Genomic DNA, 12,639 nt, shown 5'->3' on the forward strand with positions numbered 1-12,639 from the left:
GAAGAGAATTATCGTACTTGAGTGTCAATATTATTGTACCGTTGAAAAAAATATCGTACGCCAATCAAAAAGGCAGCCCCTAAAAATGTCTAGCAAAATAAGCTTAAATTTCCAATTAATAATAAAAAAAGACAATTTTCGTCTAAATTGCGCAAAAAAAACTGTTTATGTTTGTGTATTTTTGGGATAGACTCAAACGGTATACAGGAAATTGTGACATTTTAAACTTTAAACTTACACCAAGGAGCCGAACACCCAAAAGATACTAATCTTAGCCTATTTCTGAGAGAAAGTGTCATATTTTGCTTCAAATTACTAGACTTTTAAGGTGGCATCATCCAAGGGCTGAAATTATAGTACTTTAGTGTACGATAATGCTCTTCAAATTATCTTACATGTACGACAATTATCGTACGCCTGGTCACACTGAGTGTCAGTGTCGACAGAGTCAGCTAAAAACGCGTCAAACATCGCAACGTCGCGCCGATGCATGGAGTGGCAACGCCGCAATGTATTTGTACACGACATTTGTCACACACACATGAGTAAAATTTATAAAAATATAACGGTGATTATTGCATGATTTCTGTATGAAACAAAGTTTTTCTATTAATTTAGCGCAAATGAATATTCGAAAGTAGATAGATGCGCAACTATTTATATAATAATATTGTGTAATTAATTAATTAATAGCGATTGTTTTTTGTATGAAAATCGAACCACCTTAAGTACGTTTTTTTTGTTAGGCTAGTTTATTGTGATAGTGTCCTGGGCAAAGGTCTACCCTCGTTTTCTCCACTCAACCCCAAAGTACCTACAAAATAAATTTCTCAACACGAAAACCATAACATTGGATGTGAACATGCGACCAAAATGACATTTTATCATAATGGTAATAAATAATGAATTATCTTTCTAACAAACTGACTGTGGTATTTCTATCATTTTGTGTTTCACAGACACAGAAAGAGCATTAGGTCGGATTTCTCTATCTATATATCTTTCATGATTTTGTTTATGTTCGTGAAGTATAAAACATTATTTTCACATTCATCTTTTTCCAACTTTTGCCTCTCACATGTCTCGATTTTGTGGTTGGCGGTGGTGACTTGAGAATTTATGCATATAATAAAATAAACACATTATTTTGTGTATAAACACATTGTGAGGTGTTAATCAATAGTTACAATGTTTTGCCTATAAGTTTAGTAACATTACTACGTTTTGGATCTGAACTTGAGACCATATGCCTAAAATAATGCAAAATGTTGAGTGTAATCAAGTCAAAATACGACTTTATGTCTCTCTTGTACTGTTTAATTCAAAGAAACCAAAAGTTGTATTTAATACATTTAGCATAAATACCGCCTTTTTAAATAGGTAGTATAAAAAGTACATCGTTTTGACTTTCGTTTTTCTGAATCAAAAAAACTGGACAAGTGCGAGTCGGGCTAGTAGAAACAGAAATACATCATCTGTGAAAATTTCAACTGTCTAGCTATCACGGTTCATGAGATACAGTCTGGTGACAGACGGACAGTGGAGTATTAGTAATAGGGTTTTTACCCTTTGGGTATGGAATCGTAAGAAACTATCTAACAATGTAATAAAATATTACAATTCGGTTTTCATTTATTTCCAGTAGTCATATGCACATGAAACTTCGCCATTGAGTATATGGAATCTAGATGACAAGACAATAATTTGGCAACATCAAGGTGATCTGATAATGGAGTCAGAAGGCGGAACTTAACGAAAGGTCAAATGATTCGTTTTCACGGGTTCAATACCTACTTTAACCTGTTACATTTTTGGCACAATTTAAGTAACTGATAAATCAATCAATTTTTCGTGTTATGGCTCCATCAAGGTGTTGATTCTGCCAATGTAGAGGTCGGATAAGACACGGCTAGTATACCTATGAATCTTTTGTCAAAACATTAAAATTCAAAACAAACAAACAAGAAACCGATTTGATTATTGTCAGCTGACACAGCTGTCATCATTTGTAAAAAAAAAGTTCCTGTAATGTTGCTAGTTGGATCGAAATATTTGGAAATATTCTAATCGGATTAATCGATTATTTGTTGACGGCGTTGACGCGGAATAAACTTGAGTCTAATAAATAAAAGTGTGGTGATGATCTGATGATATTTCCTGTCTTTCCTATTCCTTTTTATAACATTTTTTGTATGAAGCGAGAAACGAGAATACCCAAGAGATTACGGCGCACGCAGTGCCGGTTTCTATTTTAACACTATTTTGTGTCATAATATGTCGTGTTATGGCTCCATCAAGGTGTTGATGATTCTGCCAATGTCGAGGTTGGATAAGACACGGCTAGTATATAAATCTTATGTCAAAACATTAAAATTCAAAACAAACAAACAAGAAACCGATTTGATTATTGTCAGCTGACACAGCTCACACAGCTGTCATCAATTGTAGAAAAAAGTTCCTGTAATGTTGCTAGTCGGATCGAAATATTTGGAAATATTCTAATCGGATTAATCGATTATTTGTTGACGGCGTTGACGCGGAATAAACTTGAGTCTAATAAATAAAAGTGTTGTGATGATCTGATGATGTTTCCTGTCTTTCCTATTCCTTTTTATAACATTTTTTGTATGAAGCGAGAAACGAGAATACCCAAGAGATTACGGCGCACGCAGTGCCGGTTTCTATTTTAACACTATTTTGTGTCATAATATGTCAGCTGTTTAATCTTAAAATTATCTTATCATATACTCATTTGGCCCTTACTTAGTCACCAGGTGCCACAGTCGTACAGGCAAAGACAATGATCCAATAATATTTCGAGCGCCGAATAAAAAGGTAGCATTACAGTACTCTAAAACGATAATAATTAAATATATTTAACAAGTTTTATCATTATCTTAAACATCAGGTATAGTAGGTAGGATTAAAGCAAGCGAACGCGTCGATATTAACAAAACATCGCAGAATCTGTTAAAATAAACCAAAGAAAAAACGAAGCATGAAGCCATAAATACAATTTTCGTGGGTGAAAGAGAGGGAGGTAAAAGTTACAAACAAAAAGCTGGAAAATCGATAGGCACTGTGACCCTACGGCGGTGCGTTGACCCCACGAGTGTCTTCGTTTTTCTACGGAAAATGTAATATAATTACGTAGGCCCTTATTGTAGAAAGCGTATAAACCAACAATTTTAAAATTCTGGCGATTAATGTTATTACTGTGACAAATGAAGTGACATTTTAAATAAGTACTGAAAAGTTTTTGACTGCTATTTTTGTTAAAAGTGAGTTTCATTAGAGATTAAAAATAGTGTAAGCAGATATGACAGATTTTGTAAGCATTTGAATGGCATTTGACATATAGGATGTAAGAAAAATAGTGGGGATCTGCTTAAAGGCATATTCGGTATCGTGTTTTTATCTAATTAGGTAAAAGTACAAGAAAAAAAATTTGACGCAAAAAAAAAACTATAAGGTACGTCGTCGTACTAAGGGAGAGAAAAGCTATATAGGTATAATCGGTTTATCCTAAGAATAATATTAAAAAAAAACGATTTAAACTGAAAAATTAAGGATTTCAGATTTAAGAAAAACTGAAAATAATGGTTGAAAAACTTAGTAGAATTAACCTTTTACGTGTGTGGTAGTCAAAAATCGTAGGTTCAAAGCTCTGTTGTGAAGAATAAAAACAAAAAAAGGAAAAAAGATGACATAACATGATAACATTAGGTAAGGAGACAAGTGGATAAAAGATATGACAGCATCATAAGATCTCTACGAAATTCAAATTTTTTAAGTCTTGTAATTCGTTTTCAACATCGAGCATGAATCGTCATAATATTTTGGAAGCCTGGTATTAAGATCTACAAACAGACCTTATAATTTTAATAAGTTCAACAAGAAATGAAATCCCGATTATAGCTTGAACGTTGTCTGTTCCTCACCGTGTACCGTGTACGGATATAGCGTCAGACCCCCGCGCGGTCTATTTCGGGCGCGCCCCTAGGGTCGACGGCCGGACCCCCCTACCGCGTCTGTACACCCTTAACTTTTGAGTTCGTTTTTTGAAGGGTCGCAGAACTCGCAACGTAGACATAAAAAATCAAAGACTTATCCTTAGGTAAAAGTAACTTAAAAAAAGGTATAAGTATAATGATGACGATTTATTTAGAGAAACGTAATAAGTTTGGCTTAATCTATTCACTTAATTTTTATCAAGCAAATACCTCTGCGTGCGATACTACATTTTTTATGTTAAAGGAAAAATGGAAAAATTCGCCGTTTTCGGCAAGACTTCAACTTGCGTCCTTAAGGACTTGCGTTCTTGCGGGAAGCGGTGAATTTTTCCAATATTGTTTTAATAACAAAAAATTATTAACCTCATAAGGTTTTTTCGTGACCCATCATCTTTATATCAATCTAAAAGACGAGAAAATGGATGGCATATTCGAAATCTGAATTAAATATCAATGAAAACTTGCATAGGTTAATAGTTAAGTACACTTTTGACAAACTTATGATAGTGATCTTGGAGTGAAGAACAAACTTATTCTCACTAATCCTTCTTAAAAATAAATAGCGATATATTTTGTAAAACTACTTTTGAAATTATGTGCACTTGCACATTTTATAAATAAATTCATGGATTTCATAAATGTTGCCGCAAAATGGCAAATAATCTATTCAATAAGCTACCTTTACAATAAAATAAAGCAATTAAAGTATTACCAATTACGTATTTTCTAAGTAAGGTATTTGAGTTGAATGTAACGAGGCCAAATTTCTGCCGAACTGCCGATTTGACAAAACGCAGTAAATTGCGTGTCCCTTACAATCAATAAACCTAAATAATTACGATTTGAATACTTTAGCTGAGCCATCTACAGAAAACAAAGCATACTTTAGAAAGCCATAACTAATGTTTTATGTTATTAACACGTTATCGAAATAATATAGTCGGTATCAAAAGCGGCCTACTTAATAGAGATGATACAATTTATGTAGAAACCGTACTTATAGTTTTTACCTAAAATGTTTTGAGCAAGCGGTATGAAGTATGAAGGTTACTGTTGCTTGCTAAAGCTTGGACAAAAGTGGTTTCATATTGTCTATCCAGATTGTCTCCTCTACGTATCGCATTTTTCAGCTGATTCTCGTGAAATTCTGGGAACAGGTTCGATAATTATCTTTTTTTGTGGAATCAGTTTTTGTCTTTTATTCATAGCGGAGCCAAGTGAGCCCGCAAGGTCTAAAGGAATAGATGAATTTTATTTAAAGCTTACAGTACAGTACAGCCCCGGAACCACTATTTATTTTTATTGTATAAACATAAGTAAAGATAATAAAAAGGCCACTCATCGTGTGTAGGATCTGGGGCTTGGGCCCTATGAATTATACCAGACTAATCATTAGATAGAAATCTATCAGCTGCGAGGATTAAGACATTTTACTCATTGCTTACAGAACTAGTAATTATTACGAAAACACCGTCAAATGATGTCACGTGTGATACTAGACGACTAAACAATAGTCAGCTTAACGTTAAGCAAATGTAATGGACGAAATACATAATTTAACAAACAAACAAGAGACAATAACATCTTTAACTATAGGTAGGCGTCTACGCAAGTCTTGGCAAGAGATCTTGAAAAAAAATGATTTCACTGGCTGGAAGGCAACATAAATTGTCATTGAAATTTATTGTTATTATAGTTCTACGATTTTTCCCAAAATCACGCCCTGTAGGGCTAAGATGGTCGGCTCTTTATCATTTGTCACCATACCTGTCACGTTCTAATCAGTGTGTAAGCGCGAAAGTGACGGGCATACTGACAAGTGATAAAATTAAACCATTATACCGCCGCTGGGGGCCTAAAAAGCTAAAAATTTTTATGAATGTTAGTTATGTCGCAGTTAAAAAATGGGTATTTAGGAAGTTCCGTTTACATATCAGTACATAAAAACCTAGTCCGACAAGGAAGGAAGGTCAACGTGTTTAATAAGTATAATGTAGAAAGATGGAAGTCATACTCATAATTATTTGGTAGTAGAAAGCAATGTTTCCGTTTAAAACGAAATATAAAACCAGACGCCGAGAAAGATATTTTCTACTTGAACATATGACATTTAAAATATTATAATATATCTGCGGATTGTCGTAAAATCCCATCAATCAAACTCAGCTAGGTAATAAATAAGATGTAAAATCGAGATGTAAATCCCATTAATCAAACTGCTAGTTAATAAATTGGCTTCAAAATCTGAGTTCGTTTTCCAATGAGCAGACTAGTGACCTACAAACGGACCTAAATAATCACCACGCTATTTATGTTATTCGGGACATTTGCTAAAATAAACAATGCATTTTGTAAAAGGGCTTAAGAAGCAGCGGGACCTCTGCGAACACGTTGACCTCTATGTTTAATATTAATTTGGCTCGCTTTGAGTATTTGTACATGTATTCACGGCTGGCGACGAATCGTACAAGAACTAGTGCTCGATTGAAATGATAATGTAGTCTCGTTAACAATAACAGTTTTGGTAATATTAATCCACACTCCAATGAGAGCTTTTTAGGATTCCGTGCCCAAAGGGTAAAACGGGACCCTATTACTAAGACTCCGCTGTCCGTCCGTCTGTCACCAGCCTGTATCTCATGAACCGTGATATGTAGTTAGACGGTTGAAATTTTCACAGATGATGTATTTCTGTTGCCGCTATAACAACACATACTAAAAATCAGAATAAAATAAATATTTAAGGGGCCGCCGATACAACAAACGTAATCTTTTTTGCCGTTTTTCTGGATAATAGTACGGAACCCTTCGTGCGCGAGTCCGACTCGCACTTGGCCGGTTTTCAGATTAATTAGATTAATTGTAGTGTCGGTCCGAACCCAGATTTTTGCCGAAACTTGCGCTGAAGTTTATTGAGCTTAAAAGTAAGTAAGAGATATGAAGGGGATTAAATTATATTAAATTATTAGTACCAGGTGGTGGTTTTTTAAATTTTTTTTTTTGGCATATTATTTAGTTACCTATGCTTTTAAAAATGCGTAAAATTCTGAAGTCCACGAGACAAATTAAGTTACGTTTTTTCTTTCCGTGTTTTCTCGTATTTAAAATTGTTGATAGACTATTATATTTAAAAGAATTAAAAATAAAATAAATAAACAACCCAAGTCAGAAAAACGTCCAAACTGGAGAATATTTGGCATCTACGATGGGTTTCATCTAAGTATTGTAATATGTAATAAGTCGTTAACGAGTATACGTACGTTACGTATATAAAAATTTCATGTAAAACTTAATTTGTGTACGAGAAAGTTAACACCAAAAAATATATTATTTTTTATATTTCGATGTTTTTTATCCTCAAGAACTCGAGTATGAAAGATACTAAATAAATAAACACAAATGATTGACACACAGATGGTTAAGATTTCATTTAGTACCTGCGAAAGGTCAAATCAGCAACGCGTACTGTAGCACATTTTCAGTATGGTGAGACATTTCAGTTCACTTGTGTTTTGCGCATGTTTATTTACGACCTCAGTTCCAGGAAATGTAAGTTATTTGGGTCTTCTGTTGCGAAATCAAGATAAAACGTTTTGACTCCGATATGTGAATCACGGTTCGTGATAACGCTCAAGTTGTCTACCAATCGCGACCACTAAAAAGAGTGAAATTCTAAAAAGGAAAATTATATGAAGGGAAATTTATACAGCATTAACATTTATTTAACTTTTTTTTAAGTAGGCATAAATATCTAATAAGATTACAATACCTTAGTAGGTACATAAAAGTCACAAAATATAATGTTATAGCACCGGCGTATAACTTTATAAAACGAATGCATAAGACCTCAAAATCTCAAGGAGCTATATCTTATCACACCACGTTCCACAAGGCAGTAAACATTAGGTTTGGTTGTTCGACCGATAAAAAAGTACATCACTCAAAATGGAGCACGGAAAAATTAAAATTATGCACTTACCTGGTTATGCGAGATAAAGGAATCACAAGAGTTTTGGCTTTTACAGCGGACGGGAACCTAATGATGGCTCAAACATGAGCATTGGAACATTTGGCCGTTCCCAAAATAGTATATAGCAGGCCCCAAGTAATGTTATAAACATTCAGCCTGACTCACTCCGCGGGCCTTCAAAAATCAATATGTAAACGAACCTCACATCAGATTTACAAATAGGTACTAAGCAACGCAATAGGTACTAAAAATGGTGGTATTACACTGAAAAATGTGACTTTTCACAACCTTGTAGGGAAAACAACTGAAATGGGTGCAATACTCACAGCGGCCGCCGTCCGCGCCACCTCGCATCACGTATGCAATTAGCCACTCTGATGTTTTTTAACGATGAAAAATCAATAATTTTTAAGAGCACGAAATTGTTCATATTTTTCCATCGGACCCGCTTTTCCGTCTCAGTCGCGCGGGGCCGTAAAAATGAAAACCTATTGCGGGGAAACCGCGAGAGACAAAGACAGATATATGTCCCCAATTGTAAATAATGACAGCAAGGAATCATAACAAACGAAAGAGACGACTTGAGAAGCTTATAACAAAAACAAAAATGCATTACGTAATTATCGCTTAATAACATTAAAGACTTACCATGATCCTGGCTAGTGTAGTGTGCATAAACATTGCAATTTTACACAAATTAAAACATTGCAAGTGCATCCTCCCATCGACCTCATCCGTCACGCGGCCGCCATTTGTAATTTGCTGTTGCTGGCGTGCACTTTACTCCATACTTGAGCAACATTATTGCCTTTTTATTGACAATTTATCAATAAATTCTACGTATAAATTAATTATTATATTTTTTTGATCACGTTATACATAACTGAATAGCGAATGAAGTAGATATTTACTTCAGAAACTTTAATTTCACTAGAATCGATAATTAGATTTTAGCCCGTGGCATTTATATGGCAACATTTTAAAAACGTCACGTGAATTCATTATGGCGGGATTTTTGTAAATGGATGGTATATTCATATACTAGCCGTGTCTTATCCAACCTCGACATTGGCAGAATCATCAACATCTTGATGGAGCCATAACACGAAAAATTGATTGATTATTATATTATACTTTACTGTTTTTGATCTTGAATTATAAATCTGAGATATGACTTTTATGAGGTATGTTCAGGCAAAGTGGACACAGTCACTGAACTTCATCCAATGGCCTCTCCAAACGTCACCGATGATCGCATGCGTTTTTCAATACATTACGGCATTTGATGGATCGATAGAATTCCTTGCTCCTTCTAGCCAGTAATTATTTAAGCGGGCTTAGCGAAAAGAGCGTGCGACTTGCAATCCGGAGGTCACGGGTTCAAACCCCGTCTCGTACTTTTTCGGAACTTATGTACGAAATATCATTTCATATTTACCAGTCTCTTCGAAATATAATTTTTCAGATATGGAAGGAAAAGACATGCTGCGCCGACCCCAAATGAATGGGATAAGGGCAAGCGAATGATGATTTACCAGTCTCTTTTCGGTGAAGGAAAACCGTGAGGAAACCGGACGAATCCGAAAGGCCTAGTTTAACCTCTAGGTTCGCTACCGTCACACGGGCGTAAGGTGAAAAATGTATTCACTATTAATTATTTTTTATTATACATACTTCTTGTAGTAACGAAACGGCTAAGCCACACATATGTTGACTAAGGTGTAGAGTTAGTGAAGTTAGGGCTTGTAGAGTTAGAAGCTTGGCTCCACAAAAGATCTGATAACTTTTTGACAGCGAGTCTTGGCGAAATTCCACTCCCTTAGGGGTAAAAAATTTCAATTTTTTTTGTTGTTTGAGTACTAATACTATCCTACATATCAAATTTCAGCTTCCTAGGACTTAAGGAAGTACCCTAAGGATTTTGATGATCATCAGTGAGCGAGTCGGTGACGAAATCGGGGTTTTATAGATATGAATACAATCCAAAGTATGAGAGCTATGCAATTGAAATTTTTTATTTTGAATAAGTTAACTACCGACATTATATCCCGAGAATTTAGTTTATCTGTAGGGCTAAGATGGGCGGCTCTTTATCATTTGACACTATGCCTGGCACGTTCTAACAAGTATGTACGCGCGAAAGTGACTGGCATAGTGACAAAAATTGAACTCAAAAATTGAATTGAGTGAGTGATAAAAATTGAACCAATGCTGCCACCGCTGGTTTAATCCAAACACAAGTTACAAGGGTTCAAAAAAACGACGTGTGCTCCGAGAAAAGGTATAGGTAGTGCCCTTGCGCTTCACTTTGCTCGTTCTTGGCGGGGGCCCTACCGTACCCCCAGATCTGAGGTACCAATACTAGGTTGTAAGTATAATTCTGTACAGCGCCATCTATCAGCAAAAGGTCTAACAAATTTGCGCGATGTACTGCACGTATGTTGTTTTTCGAGGATAATTCTCTATCATGTGAACCGATTTAAAAAACAAATCCAGTGGTTACCAGTGGTAAAAGGTGAGAAAAATCCCAGTAGTTACCACTGGTAACAACTTGGTGGGAACTAGTGGGAATAACCCATTGAAACCCAGGATTTCTGACCATCACACACAAATGAAGGATTATAAATAAAAACACAGGTATGTTATGTTGTTTTATTGTTTTTATAGCAACATGACATTAGTCGGGTTTGTTACAAATACATTAATCTATGGGTAATATTAATAGCGGGAACTCTCGAAGACCAGCTGCGAATCTGGAACAAAATAACAATGATATTAATTATGTAATTGTAATTATTGTAATTTATAGAAATCACTAATATTACTATTTATTTATTAACAATATATTTACACGGCATTCATGACAAGCCAATATATTTCGACACGAGTGGCGATAAATTAAAACACGACCGAAGGGAGTGTTTTAAATTGACACGAGTTGCGAATTGCCTATTCGCACATGTATCGTTACAACGTTTTACAGTACATATGGCCCTTTAGATTTTCGACAAAGTTACGTAATGTGCTAACTATCGCACTAGTGCGGTAAAGTAGATATGTACTGTAAAACATAAAATATAACTGGACAAAATATAGATGACATCAAAACAAGAGTACTTTAGACATTCACAGTACAGTCAGTTATTTCCACGCAAACATGTCACGTTCAGGTGCCGATGTCCAGCCCCCGAGTACCATATTTCGTGAGTCATCGCCTCCCGGCTGATACTTTGACAGATGATAGTTAAGATGCTATCATGAATTAAAGAACAGTCAATTGAGTGTATCGCGGTGGAAAGACCGTCAGCTATTCATATGAATAGTCAGCTGCAGAGAGGTGATGGTGAGGTGTGAGCAGGTCGGGCGGCGCGCCACGTGTCGAGGCGGGCGGCGCACAGTGCAGGCAGTGATGTGGCTCACCTAGAGAGTGAGCAGGTCGGGCTGCGCGCCCAGCAGGTCGGCGGCGGCGCGGGCGGCGGCGCGCCACGTGTCGAGGCGGGCGGCGCACAGTGCAGGCAGTGATGTGGCTCACCTAGAGAGTGAGCAGGTCGGGCTGCGCGCCCAGCAGGTCGGCGGCGGCGCGGGCGGCGGCGCGCCACGTGTCGAGGCGGGCGGCGCACAGTGCAGGCAGTGATGTGGCTCACCTAGAGAGTGAGCAGGTCGGGCTGCGCGCCCAGCAGGTCGGCGGCGGCGCGCCACGTGTCGAGGCGGGCGGCGCACAGGGCAGGCAGTGATGTGGCTCACCTAGAGAGTGAGCAGGTCGGGCTGCGCGCCCAGCAGGTCGGCGGCGGCGCGCCACGTGTCGAGGCGGGCGGCGCACAGTGCAGGCAGTGATGTGGCTCACCTAGAGAGTGAGCAGGTCGGGCTGCGCGCCCAGCAGGTCGGCGGCGGCGCGGGCGGCGGCGCGCCACGTGTCGAGGCGGGCGGCGCACAGTGCAGGCAGTGATGTGGCTCACCTAGAGAGTGAGCAGGTCGGGCTGCGCGCCCAGCAGGTCGGCGGCGGCGCGGGCGGCGGCGCGCCACGTGTCGAGGCGGGCGGCGCACAGTGCAGGCAGTGATGTGGCTCACCTAGAGAGTGAGCAGGTCGGGCTGCGCGCCCAGCAGGTCGGCGGCGGCGCGCCACGTGTCGAGGCGGGCGGCGCACAGGGCAGGCAGTGATGTGGCTCACCTAGAGAGTGAGCAGGTCGGGCTGCGCGCCCAGCAGGTCGGCGGCGGCGCGCCACGTGTCGAGGCGGGCGGCGCACAGTGCAGGCAGTGATGTGGCTCACCTAGAGAGTGAGCAGGTCGGGCTGCGCGCCCAGCAGGTCGGCGGCGGCGCGGGCGGCGGCGCGCCACGTGTCGAGGCGGGCGGCGCACAGGGCAGGCAGTGATGTGGCTCACCTAGAGAGTGAGCAGGTCGGGCTGCGCGCCCAGCAGGTCGGCGGCGGCGCGGGCGGCGGCGCGCCACGTGTCGAGGCGGGCGGCGCACAGTGCAGGCAGTGATGTGGCTCACCTAGAGAGTGAGCAGGTCGGGCTGCGCGCCCAGCAGGTCGGCGGCGGCGCGGGCGGCGGCGCGCCACGTGTCGAGGCGGGCGGCGCACAGTGCAGGCAGTGATGTGGCTCACCTAGAGAGTGAGCAGGTCGGGCTGCGCGCCCAGCAGGTCGGCGGCGGCGCGG

The 12,639-nt window shown here is 39.4% G+C and overlaps 1 protein-coding gene and 1 long non-coding RNA gene across 7 annotated transcripts in view; both read right to left on the reverse strand.

Moving 5' to 3' along the window:
- Positions 1-8,769, reverse strand: part of LOC133532951 (protein bric-a-brac 2) — a 47,446-nt gene extending 38,677 nt beyond the window's left edge. For 4 of the 6 annotated variants that reach the window (XM_061871835.1, XM_061871836.1, XM_061871830.1 and 1 more), the window contains exon 1: positions 8,632-8,769. The gene's annotated coding sequence lies outside the window, so the exon portion shown is untranslated. Of the gene's footprint in view, positions 1-7,992; positions 8,265-8,309; positions 8,535-8,631 lie in introns of those variants that run through there. The other 2 variants (XM_061871832.1, XM_061871833.1) reach the window with 2 other exon arrangements.
- Positions 8,770-10,621: 1,852 nt separating this feature from the next.
- Positions 10,622-11,504, reverse strand: LOC133532990 (uncharacterized). The gene is made up of 2 exons (XR_009801785.1): positions 11,404-11,504; positions 10,622-10,736 (listed from the first exon to the last, which is right to left on the reverse strand). It is a non-coding gene; the product is annotated as an uncharacterized LOC133532990 (long non-coding RNA).
- Between the last annotated feature and the right edge of the window lie 1,135 nt (positions 11,505-12,639).

The sequence above is a fragment of the Cydia pomonella genome, chromosome 28, assembly GCF_033807575.1.
Source record: "Cydia pomonella isolate Wapato2018A chromosome 28, ilCydPomo1, whole genome shotgun sequence".
Classification (NCBI taxonomy): domain Eukaryota; kingdom Metazoa; phylum Arthropoda; class Insecta; order Lepidoptera; family Tortricidae; genus Cydia; species Cydia pomonella.